Source organism: Rhamphochromis longiceps, linkage group LG13 (assembly GCF_057381845.1).
Source record: "Rhamphochromis longiceps isolate RC_006_pf linkage group LG13, R_longiceps_female_GT1.1, whole genome shotgun sequence".
NCBI classification, from domain to species: domain Eukaryota; kingdom Metazoa; phylum Chordata; class Actinopteri; order Cichliformes; family Cichlidae; genus Rhamphochromis; species Rhamphochromis longiceps.
Genome location: NC_140569.1, coordinates 270,396 through 283,682, shown reverse-complemented (window position 1 = coordinate 283,682; position 13,287 = coordinate 270,396). Strand labels below are relative to the sequence as shown.

The following is a 13,287-nucleotide window of genomic DNA, read 5'->3' as shown; positions in this document are numbered from 1 at the left end:
ATTGTTGTGATTTGGCACTATATAAACTGAATTCAACTGAATTTTCAGGCGAACATCAGTTTAACTGTTTGTGCCCGGTATTTTACATGTGCATGTGAGTTCAGAGGATGTAACATCATCATTATTATTCAGTATTTATGCCATCGTTTCAGGCAGCACAGTGGTTAGCACTCACAGCATGAAGGTGCTCGACTCCACCATCTTTTTGGGGCCTCCCTGTGTGGAGTTTGCATGTTCGTCCATGTTTGGGTGGGTTCTTTCTGGGGACTCTGGCTTAATTGATGGATATGAAATAATTCAAATAACAAAAAAAGCTAACTGACGAATCAGAACACGTTTTCCTGCTGTTAGGGTTTGATTACAGCAAACACAGAAATGCTAAATTGCACTGTTACACTGGACTGTGTGACTAAAGGACCCGACGTGTACACAATGTTGCAGCGTTGGTGCCGTTTTATTTATAGTGCTCACTTGATCAGACTACTGGTGCAGTTTTCAGCTGTCTTGCTCCCAGCACAACTCTCTCCTCCAGTACCAGTGAACTCCCAAAATATAGGAAGAGCTCGATTAGCCAATCAGCCCCAGCTGTCCTGGCAGCCTCCCTGGCACTGCCCTCTGAACTCACTGCACCAACCTCCTCTGCAGTGGAGCCACAGACCGGCTCTCAGCTACTCTTTCTACAGTTTAATAAAGTTTCTGTTTACTGTCAAAGCCACCGTTGTTGTAGGTCAGACATGTTGTTGTGGGCAGCTGGGCACCACTGTAACACCTATCAGTTACCACCACACGCACAACAGCACACACACAGTTGTGAATTCTTTTTATTTACAGTGCTCGTTACTCTGCACACTGCCACTCTGCACATCCTTTGTCCTCTCGAGGTCCCAGCGTGCTACTAAATCAGGAAGGCAAGATTAAACAATTATTACCAGCTGTGCCGGCTTGCCTCCCCGAGCGCTGCCCCTGAAGCCAGACACCACCTCCCCCATGCCGCGGAGCCACAAACCACACCCGCTACAGTTATCTAATAAAATAAGCCCAATAACCAGGCTCTTGTTTTTCTTGTAGCATTAGTGTTATATCATTTTGATTTCCAAGCCCTACGCAAGATTGCAACCCTTCTGAAACCTGACAGGAGTCCAGGTTTACAGTGGCCCCCACTTTGTTTTTCTTTTCTTTTTTTAAGAAGTTTGATGTTTTAAGAAAAGGTTTTCTTGTGTATCTACAGAAGATGAAATGCAACCTTTGCTTTGATCTCACTGAAACACGACGACGTGGGAGGGCAGAGGTAGCCAAACTACACTGAACAAAAATATACATGCAACACTTTTGTTTTTGCTCCCATTTTCCATGAGCTGAACTTAAAGATCTGAAACATTTTCTACAAACACAAAGAAGCCATGACTGTCAAATATTGTTCACAAATCTGTCTAAATCTGTGTTAGTGAGAACTTCTCGTTCGCCGAGATCATCCATCCCACCTCACAGGTGTGCTGATTGGACAGCATGAATATCGCACAGGTGTGCCTGAGACTGCCCACAATAAAAGCCCACTCTGAAATATGCAGTTTGATCACACAGCACAATGCTACAGATGTCGCAGCTTTTGAGGGAGCGTGCCATTGGCATGCTGACTGCATGAATGTCAACCAGAACTGTTGCCTGTGAAATGAACGTTCATTTCTCTGCCATAAGCCATCTTCAAAGGTGTTTCAGAGAATTTGGCAGTACATCAATCGGACTCACAATCGCAGACCACATGTAACCACACCAGTTCAGGACCTCCACATCCAGCATGTTCACCTCCAGGATGGTCGACCAGGTGGAGACCAGCCACCCAGACAGCAAACCGATTGTTGTTGCAGCTCAAGGTTCAAATAAAGAACCTTGAACCTTGAACCTTGAGCTGCAACAACAATCGGTTTGCATAACCAAAGAATTTCTGCAAAAACTGTCAGAAACCGTCTCAGGGAAGCTCATCTGCATGCTCGTGGTCCTCATCGGGGTCTGGACCTGACTGCAGTTTGTCACTTTAACCACGTTGAGTGAGCGAATGCTCTCATTTGATGGCGTTTGCCACGTTGGAGAGGTGTTCTGTTGACAGATGTTTTTACTGTGCAGGGCAGATGGCAGACAGCTTGTGGCGTTGTGTGGATGAGCAGTTTGCTGATGTCAGCATTGTGGATTGAGTGGCCCATGGTGGCGGTGGGGTTATCATTTATCCATGACCATAAGCTCATGTTATAGCATGATAATGCACGACCCCATATTGCAAGGATCTATACACAATTCCTTGGAAGTTGAAAACATCCCAGTTCTTGCATGGCCAGCATACTCACCAGACATGTTTGGGACGCTCGGCTCGGTGTATACGACAGCGTGTTCCAGTTCCTGCCAATATTCAGCAACTTTGCACAAGTATTGAAGAGGAGTGGACCAACAATCAACAACCTGATCAACTCTATGCCCAATGCACACCATTTGCCTCACACAGGCAACACATCTTCATTGGATGTGTTGCACTGTGTGAGCCAAATGGTGGCCACACCAGATACTGACTGGTTTTGCGACATCTGTAGCATTGTGCTGTGTGATCATACTGCATATTTCAGAGTGGGCTTTTATTGTGGGCAGTTTCAGGCACACCTGTGCAATATTCATGCTGTCCAATCAGCACCTTGACATGCCACACCTGTGAGGTGGGATGGATGATCTCGGCGAACGACAGATAACACAGATTTAGACAGATTTTTGAACTATATTTGACAGTCATGGCTCCTTTGTGTTTGTAGAAAATGTTTCAGATCTTTAAGTTCAGCTCATGGAAAATGGGAGCAAAAACCAAAGTGTTGCATTTATATTTTTGTTCAGTGTATTTATAAAGTGCACAGAGTTGTGCCAGGGGGGCGTTTTCTCCTCATCGTATGGACTCCAGTTTAATTATTATCCATTCCCTTTTCATGACACCATGTAGAATGATCTGTTCCAGTATGTGGAGTTTGCAGTGAAACTCTCTTATATGTTCTTTCTGTTGCACAGTTTGGTTTAGTTTGAATCTGACTGACTGGAGGCAGAATCTCACAGGCAAAGATTGTTTTTCAGTTTTCACGTTCAGAGCAGTGCAGAGTGTCAGGCTGGAGAAAAACCAACATCCCACATATGGTAAAACCGTTGTTAGGGTTTTTCTGCACTCTCTCCCTCCCTGTCTCTGTCTCTATCTTTCTGCCTAAGCTTCTGTTTTAATAGCTTGAATAGTGCAGTCTGTCAGCTACCATTTTTCCTGCCTGGTAACTCAATTTAAAAATGAATTGCTCCTTTAAATCCTCACACCACATCATTGTTAAACTTGGCACAACAATGTCTTATATTGCATGGGAGACTGAGGTTCCAGACACGTTGGTCCTCAGGCTGTGATATGTGCCACAGCACTGAAAGATATAAAGACAGATATGAGCAGATGGAGCCAGCGTTTTTGGTTGTTCTGTGTTAGCAGAGTTTTCCAGTCAGACTCTTCGGTGTTTTGATCTTGTTGTCCATCCCCAAAGCTACACTAAAAACTAAAGGAGGCTGAGCCTTTATTTTGGCGTCCCCGCTGTTTGGACATCTCTGCTTTCCAGTCTTCAGTCTGTGAGCTTAGTGGACTGTTTCAAAGAGCAGCTGAAGACACTTTTTAAACTGGCATTTGAGTAGCATTAGCTTGTATTGTATTGCTTATTTACTTTTCATTGTTTTCATATGATGTGGAGCACTTTGTGATCTGTAGCTTTAAAGGTGCAATAAAAATGAATTTTCTTACTTCTGAACCTTACTGTAATGTTAATGTTAGCTAATGATTCTCACTGAGTCACTCATTGTTAGTCTAAATATGTGTCCATTATACATTATACCTGCTCGCTTTTCCTGTTAGTGTTACGTGACTCCAACATTATTGACTGATGATAAGTGACTTACGTAAAATTCCAATTTATTATCTCTTATCTCTTATTCAGAACATTTCACAGCTACAGTAAGACTTTTTTGAGGTTATTGAGTTAAAAAATGTTGTTTAATGTGTAATTTTGATTTCTATCAAGATGACGCTCATAGACTGAAACTATTAAAAATATATAGGAGTGAGCACCGGGAGGTAAGAGAGGGCTGTCTCATGCTAGCCGACCACTGCCATCCAGCCTCTTGCTGGTACAGTCTCAGGATGAACTAAGAGCCAGGATTACAGCCCAGCGGGAAATAAGAGAGTGCTGTGCTCTAATTTTCATGGTAACCTGGCTTTCACACAACATGCAGCTGTGACATCAGAGCTACTGGGACACGCCCACCAGTCCTTTGTTCCTTTGCCCTCCAGCCATCCTTTGAGCGTCTTACAGTTTAACGTAGCCGAATCGACATATGGTTGCTGTGCTATCAGAGATGCTAGAATGGCGTAGATTATGTCACCAACGTGTGAACACACCTCCTAACCCTGCCTTACAGGTCAGATGTGGATCACAAGACCCCCAAATGTGTAAGTTCATATCTTTGGATATGCTCTCATCATAGATGACACAGTAGTCTTGGACTGAGACAGGTGAGAAAAAAAAACTTTTGATCTGTCTGCTATTGGTCGTCACGATGGAGTAATGTTTTGCCCGCCAGGCTAGAGAGTCGGTCACATGACCAAACTGTGGTGAAACCAATGACTGTAGAAATGATGGCCGACCTGGCTGCACTTCCTCCCGTTGAAAATTTAAATGAAACCAAAGTTCCTGCTTGAGGGAGCTGCGTTATACTGGCACCCGCACACCTGCTGGGCGTGACCACGAACACACACCCCTGCCCTTTTTACGTAGTCCACTGCTCCAGTTTTGAGGATGTCGCTTTCATCGTCATTGCTATCACTAAATAAACAGACTGTTTCTGAGCATTGCCAGTTTAAACTGATTAACGTCCATCCCTATTATCTGTGGAGAGAGTTTGCCGTGTTTTTGGCCACTGTTTACGTTCACCTGCGAGTTAACACCACGGCACAACTCAGGAAATTCCAGAATGTCTTCAGCGCATTAGAGACGACTAATCCCGATCCTCTGGTGTCTGCTTATATAACACCTGCCATGTGCTCATCCTGTTATTACAGAGTGTATTCAAGCATTAAGAAAGACACTTGTTAACTAAGTCTGTTTACATATTTCTGCTTTACTTTGCAGTGACTCCATGCCTCTTCACCCCATCGCTTTGGGGAACGGCTCCAATCCACACAGGATAGATTTGAATCCACCTTAATGATACGAAAACATGAAAGTGGAAGAATTACGTCCCTATTTCTCTGTATCCAAACATCTGTCTTTGCTTGACTTTCCATTTTCCTCTGTACCACATCCTTTGGTTGGTAACATTGTACAAAGGAAGTGCAAGCTGTATAACACATTGGTTTTCATGACGCAGGGCTGTGGACTCCTGAAGGTTATTTTATAGCAAATGAGGCCCTCTTGGGTTACACTGTGGGAGTTGGGTGCTTCCTGGCCAAAGGTGCTGAGAAAAATCCATTTTCCTTGGACGTTTTGGGTAAAATCTCTTACATCTTTCTGTCTTTCACTGTGTGTGGAAGTTCTTTTGTACATATTTGTTCACATAAACGAGTCAATAACAGTTCATTGTGAGCCTTGTCAGTTTGGTTTTGTCTTTTTAAACTTCTCGTGTCCAGCAGATGTAGCAGCAGAATAATGGTCAGAGTATTGTGTCAAACCTGTCTACACAAAAACTTATTTGTGTCCAGAAGTTTAAATCTGGATCGATGAAAAGATCTTGCTCCCACTCTGTGGTTGGGAGGGAGATTGAATGATGAGTTGGGGGCACTGACATTTTAAAAAGTTGGCTGAGATTAAATCTCTCCTGAATTATGTATTTCATTTGTTTGTGTTTAAGAAACCTACTGAAATGAAATCAAGTTTCCATCTTGAATAACATTTTTATTCTTTTTTCGTACCATTTTTGCTTTTTCTTTCTCTGGCACATATCTGGATTGTCCAAATGGCTCTAAGTTTACAGTGAATCAGGGAAGATTTTCTGGTGGAAGAAATTCCCACCAGCCTGTCAGAGAGGTGTTTATATTAAGGCTTTAAAGCAGTTATGATCATTAATACTTGGGATTATGACAGGCAGATTAGAGATTTTTACTTTATCACAGAAAGCTTATTCTAGGTCCGGCCATGGGCTGTCGAGCAAACTTGATTAGATCCAATCTGAAACATCTATAAGAAGAGAAATAGTAGTAAAAATGTTCTAGACCTCTGTGTTTTGACTTTCGTGGAGTTTTTACACCTAATGGTGATGGTTTATTTTTCCATGATAATTTAGAGACGTTTGAGTCTTTTGAACTAGAAAGTGTTTTTTCTCCTGAATTATGTCATTTAACTCTAGTTTTAGTTTCTCGGGATGCTAATTATATGTTTGTGTGGTGAGGAAGGCCAGGCAGATTCAATTTTTTTTTTCTAATTCTAATTTTTGCTTCATTTTTCTTATGAGAACAGTGAGATATTGTTTTGTCCCACGACACTACCTTTCCACCTTCCCAAAGAACACTTGGAGATATTACTGGCAGGTCATTGTTTTCTAAATACAATCCCCAGTTAACAGAGTTCTTGATTTTAAGTAAAGAGGTATTAAATCTCTGATGGGACTCACAGAGATAGACACTGGTGCACGATGGCTGAACTAACTACAAGTTTAGTCCAAGCGAGAATGTGAGTGGTGTGCTGGTGAAAGAAGGTGTAATCCCTGAGAGTGGGGTGACGTAAACACTGTTGTTTAATAATGTCTGTAGAGTGTCTGTTGCTTTGACTCACTGCTGCACTGAGCCTGTAAATTCCTGGATTAAATACCAGGTTGAGTCTCGTCCTGTTAAAAGCGAGGGTGTCATTTGCTTCACATAATACAATCTGATGGTTACTTCTGTTTTAATGTTTTCCTTACAGACTAGTTACACAGTAACATTTGCTCTGCGTCTTTATCATATTTTCTAGATTTTTTTTCTTGTCATTTTCACCAAAGCAGGTCATAGGTTTGTTGATTTCTATGTATTATTGTAGGACATATCCCTCACATAATAAACACTTTGAGGGAAGTGTAGCTGTGATTTGATTCAAATGTTCAGGGGTGTATGGGCTGTAGGGATTTCAGAAAAAGGTGCAAAAGAAATGGAGTCGTTTTACTGAGTTAGGCTGACAGACGTTCACTGTTTAGACAACTGCTGCAGAAAATCCTTTAAGCATGAAAGTGAATTAACAAAGCAGAAATGTAAAGATCTGTAAATGTGTAGTTGAGTGATCATTGGTTGGCTGTGAGGGTGATTACACAAACAGGCTTTTCACTTTGTTTCACCTTTGATGTCAGTGGGATTTAGTAACATAGACCAACATCTCCAACAGTACAGTTCATTAGGACCCCAGTTTGTAATGGTTTTAAATCTTGTTATAGCAACGAGTGCATGACACACCAGGTTACCGACCAGTGAAGCTGGTGAAAATAAAGGCAACCAGATGGTGGGAAAGAGCAAAGGAAGTGCCCAACAAAAAATGGCTGCTACTGTGTGGTTTGACGGGAGAAACAGTGGATCTACAGGGTATATCAGGAGTGGAAGTGGGTTTTTGGATCTGGATATTTAGACAACTGAAACTGCACAGGCTATTCTTGGGTCAATATTCTGGGACAGAGAGTCATCATATTACTTGTTATCAAACAACAATAAACTGAGAATAAAGGGATTTTATTAAGGTAAAGTGTTGAATTATGCACATTTTCTCAAACTAAACACCAGGGCGCACGGGGCAATATTTGTAATGGTTTTAAATCTTATTATAGCAGCAAGTCTCAGTATTTTTGCGTAGTTACTTTAAGAACTTGAAAGACTTCCTTTTCAGTAAATGACTGAGTCTAATAAGACAAGGGAAAGGGAAACACCTGTGAATCTGAACGCTGGTGGGCAATATTAGATCGTTATTTCTGACCATAGCTAACCGCCACTGCTTTTACATAAGCATAAACAACAGGTGTTAGCAATAGTTGGGATTAAACCCAGCAGAGGACAAGGCTTGGAATATGATATCAATGCAGTCAAATAAATTCCACTTTTTGTGTGTGTGTGTGTTTGTTTATGACTGTAAACTTTGTTTCATGTTGTGCCCAGAGCTCGTTTGACGGGCGCCACTTCATGTGCTATATTTGAGCCCACTTCCCCAGGCCTTTCAAAGTGCCTTTGGATCAAGGTGCTCTACACTATGTCCCCTGGGTGAGTGGGTCCAGCCAACAGGATGTGATGGCAGGCCAGAATGCAACAAGAATCTTGCCTTCGTGTTTGCTTTCCACACCCTTAAATAGAGAGAGGGAGGTAAAGGGTAACCTTAAAAATGTGGAACACAATCGTAGGAATGACTGGAGCAGCCGTAATTTGACTTTATTACCCAGATCTCATATCATAATAGAAAATCCTCTAAATTTAAAGGGTCTGGGTGTTTACAGTATGCAACAGTTGGCTCTTTGTGGCCCTAAATGATGCAGTTTTAACTGAAGTTAACTTAAAACTAAAGAAAATATTAATCAAATATCATCTTATCAAATCGTAGGAATTCAAGTTATGAAATTTCATAAATCAACATTACATGATGTGATGTTGATTTATGAAATATCTCTAATTTTTAAAAAAATGTAAAATTATGTCTCTTAAAATACGTTATTCACTTAGCAAATAACAAATTAGCAACATTTATTCTGTCAGACCCCTGTAATAGGAGAAAGTCATAAAGCATTTACGTTATTCACTATTTAGTACAATGTTTAGTTTTAAATGTAGACCTGCTGACGGTGTTTGCTGTGATTTTAGTGAGCTGTCACTGTCTGTTCTGCATCCCTGAAAAGATGCAATTATTTTTCTGACGTAGTCCCTGTAATTAGATGAAGACACACACACAGGACTTTGTGAAAGCTGTGAGAATATAAAGCTGCCTGTGTGGACCAAACATTCAGTGTAAAATGAGAGTGGTGTACTGTGATGCCATGCGAAGGGTAGAGTAAGACTTTTTAAATTGCTGTAACGCCTTAGCTTTGGGGTGGCTACCAGTCTGCATGCTGTGTTGACACAATGGTAACAGAAAATAGTGGGGAACCTTTTAAACAACATCTTCTTATGCGAGCTTCAAACTGTAAACTGGTGTGACTTAATGTCATCATTTCCTCAACATAAACAGTATATTTTAGACCCTAAACTGTCTGTTTCCATTGTATTTAATTCGTATGGATTTGAATTTCACTGACAGCAGGCACCCAAGTATGGATGGAGTAGTCTGAGGAGCACATCGATTGAATAATAGTGAGGATTTGCATTTCACAGAGAGTTTTCCTCATCTTGCTGTGGCTCTCATGACGACGTCTTCAGTGACCCGTGTCTGGTTTTGGTCATAACTTTCTGTTGAATGATCCCAGGCTCTTTCTACATAATTCGGTTTTTGTGAAAGGCCTGTTTTATGGCTGTTTGAAAGCTGACAGGCTGTGATGCGAGTTTATTAACTTGGCACAATCTGAAAGGGTTGAATTTTCGTAATAATTTTACCATGTGTGGACAATGAGAAATTCACTTGATGTTTGAGTATTTTATATTACATGCACTAGGTTTCCGTAAACAGGGTTAGAGACCCTAAAGAAATGCTATTTTTGACCAATCAATCTTATTTGCATTGCCAAAATATTTTTTTATTTATCTATTGATTACCGATTGGTATAACTCATCCGCTTTGTTTAGAAGAAAACGGTGACGTGTGATCGGACCAAAATCTTCTGAATGTTTACATGAAGCATTTGATTTCTTGTTAATCTGGTTACTTGTGTACAGATTAAAGTGTTCATGTGCCACTGCTGTAACTAGACAGAAAACAACTCAATAATTGGCGTCTTGTGGTGTTGAAAAGTGACAAGAAGTTATGTTTGATTACCTCATAGAAAAATCAGTTACATTATTTTGGAGTTTTTAACAAGCATTTGTTTCATTTTATGTCAGAAACATGCCAGACAATAAAAAGTGTAACTAAAAGCCTGGTTCCTACTGTTGTGGTGAACTACGTAGAGCCTGTGATGTAGCCTACACAAGGAGCTAATGCCATTGTCACCATGTATACCTTAGCGTGTGAACAGTGACATTTAGTCACATCTTGTATGCATGCTGAGGATTATGGCACAGATTTAACACTGAAGTGTGAATCCACTGCAGAAAGATATTTTTACTCGAGTTACCTTGAGTCTTCCATGAAAAGTGCATTGTTGCTCCACTGCTCATACTCAACTCTAAGAAACGTATTTTGGTTGCACACCATTGTTGGGTTAACTGGAATCTTTGTCATGGTTGCATAAAAACTTAGCACTCTCTCTTTCTCCCTCTGTCTTGCAGGACCTCCAGTAAGTACACCAGATGCTGTGTGACCTCCACATGATGAAGTGACTCAAAGTGATTATTTTTACATTTTGGTGACAAGTAGATGAAACGGACAATCCCCTGGAACACATCTGCTGACAGTAAAGCTTGACTGGATACGGTGGTAATCTGTAGTTTCATTGTGTAACTTCTGCCTGTCCACATACTTTAACAGTACTGATGATAAAGGAGCTTAGACCTGTGGCCCTTGGCAGGTCTGTGCAGGAAAAGCTGAATGCAGGCAAATAGTTGAAACTGAAACTTTGATTAAAAGGAAAACTCGTATGTTTTAGATAAAGAAGTATTTTAGCACCCACAGAGAAATTAGAGCTTTACAAAGTCATGAAAAACATGACTCCAAACAAGGAAAGAAGACTGAAATATTGCAAAACCACAACAAAGGAAATGTATAACACAATTAGCCACCGGCATAGGTTCCAGTACCAACATGACTTTGAACCGGATAAGCAGATGAAGATGGATGGATGTAATAATTACTGCTTCCAGCTTTAGCAACATCTTCAGCTACTTCTGTTGATGTTACTTTCCCCCACTGTTCATACATTCAGTAGCTTTCACTGCAGAGAACTGAAGCATAAACTGCACATGAGGTTAGTTTAGTGTCAAACGGTGAGACACCAAACAGAAGACAGTAATCGATTTCATGAGTTTTATTGTAAACACAAGAGTAACAATGAAAAGGTGGGGGGGGGTGTAGACTGGGACGTGGGCATGATGTGCAGGATCACTGACTTTAGACACTTCAACAGAGAGTAGTTAGATTTTGGGATGAAGAGTGAGAACCAGAGGAATATTGGAGTTAATGGCTTAATTGTAAGGCATTAACACCGCTGATTATTGATCGGTGAACACAGAAGAGCTACCTCGTCAGGACTCTGCAGTCTATTTACACCTACAGGCCAGTGGACACTCTTTCAATGATGAGGATGTAACATCCTGGACAGGGAGGAACGCTGGTTTGGAGTCAAGGAGGCCGTTTACGTGAAAAGGGAAAGACAATCTCTGAATGGAGGAGGGGCCTAAGGGTCCATCTGTCACCATCTTACAATGCTGTGATTGCAGCCATTGCCCAACTCTCTGTCAATGGTACTCATGACCATTGATCAGTGGTCATGGCAATTTGAATATTAATGATCAAGGAACTGACCTCACAGCCCATTGTTCAATTAGTGGGCTGGTTTCAGTCCTTATGCAAATGTCCTGTTTATAAGGTTGGCAACCTGCAGAAGTCACTTAGATGGGTGACAAAATGCTACGTCCAGATGAACAGAATCACTGTTATTGGGATTTCCTTACCTGGATGATTGAGCATGCATCAAAACATACTAATAGGAAGGTTGGCTGCTCCCGTCTGCAAGCATTCATGTGCAAGATACTGAACCTTGAGTTGTTGCCAATGGATTCAATTGTTAATACAGTCCTGGTCAAAAGTTCAAGATCAGTTGAAAAATGATTCATATTTTTAATGTTTGGATCTTAACAAGGTTCCAAGTAGAACTTCAACATGCAACAAGAAGAAATGGGAGTGAAACAGGCTGTTTTACAGCAGATCAAAAGTTTAGGACCACATGCTTTAAAAGGCCAAATCTGTGCAAGAATGTGGATTTGTTGTCATTTTCTGTCAGGTAGTCACACTATCATGACGTTCTGATGGCAAACAAATGTTCCCTTTTTGAATGTCGGGTTGTTGAACTGCAAAAGCAGGGTCTCTCTCAGCGCACCATCGCTGCTGAGATGGGAAGTAAGACAGTCATTTGGAATTTCTTAAATGATCCTGAGGGTTATGGAACAAAAAAGTCAAGAGGAAGACCCAAAAAAATCTCACCAGCACAGAGCCGAGGATCCAACTGGCTCTCCGTCAAGACACTGGACAATCCTCAACCCAAATTAAGGGCGTTTCTGGTGCCAACTGCGGCCCATAACTATCAGATGGCATCTGAGACTTGAAGGGCCTCAAAAACAAAAAACGTCTTCAAAGGCCTCGTCTCCTTGAACGCTGCAGAACTACCATTTGGACTTTGTAAGAGAGCACCAAACATGGGACATTGAAAGGTAGAAGAAAGTTTTATTGTCTAATGAGAACAAATGTAACCTTGATGGTTCTGATGGCTTCCAACGTTACTGGCATGACAAGCAGATCCCATCTGAGATGTTCTCTATGCTCCACAGTGGAGGGGATGCCATAATTTCCTTCAGTTGAGCAATAGAGCTTCAGGAGGTGCAGGGGCATCAAGTAGCTGCTGGCTATGTCCAGATGTTGCAAAGAGCATCATTCATGACTGAGGGCCCTCATCTGTGTGGTAACGACTGGTTTTATCAACATGACAACGCTACAGCATGCAATGCAGCGACGAGGGCTCAGACCTCTACATTTGAAAAACCACACAGTCACAAGACTCAGCAGTCCATCTGCATCTAAAGGACAAAGGTCACTCTTTGAAAATGCCAGTGTTCACAATTTGGACAGAGAAGACAGATGGTTTGAAAGAGGAGTGAAAGAAGTCATCTATGTCCACTGTGAACGATCATCTTTGAACAGCCTTAGCGTCCACTCAGATCTTGTGTCTGCTGATCTCAAAAATTCAAATGATAGGGTGAGGCAAGGTCTCACAATGGTTTCACCTGAAACCTCTGCTAATAATACTCCACACCCTTTTCACATCTTGGCTCATGTGATAAAGCACATGATCAATAGTGGGTCAACAACCCTGATTAGGGCCAACTCTCACTAAGGCTAATAATCTGGGGCTGACCATCATTTGGTTTTAGAACTGAAGAAGCTTCTCGGATAAGAGTTGAAATGTCTTCAAGAAACTTAAAGAAGTCCAGTTGCT

At 41.4% G+C, this 13,287-nt stretch overlaps 1 pseudogene; it reads right to left on the bottom strand.

Moving 5' to 3' along the window:
* Positions 1-1,469: 1,469 nt before the first annotated feature.
* On the bottom strand, positions 1,470-2,613 carry LOC146654935 (uncharacterized; annotated as a pseudogene).
* Between the last annotated feature and the right edge of the window lie 10,674 nt (positions 2,614-13,287).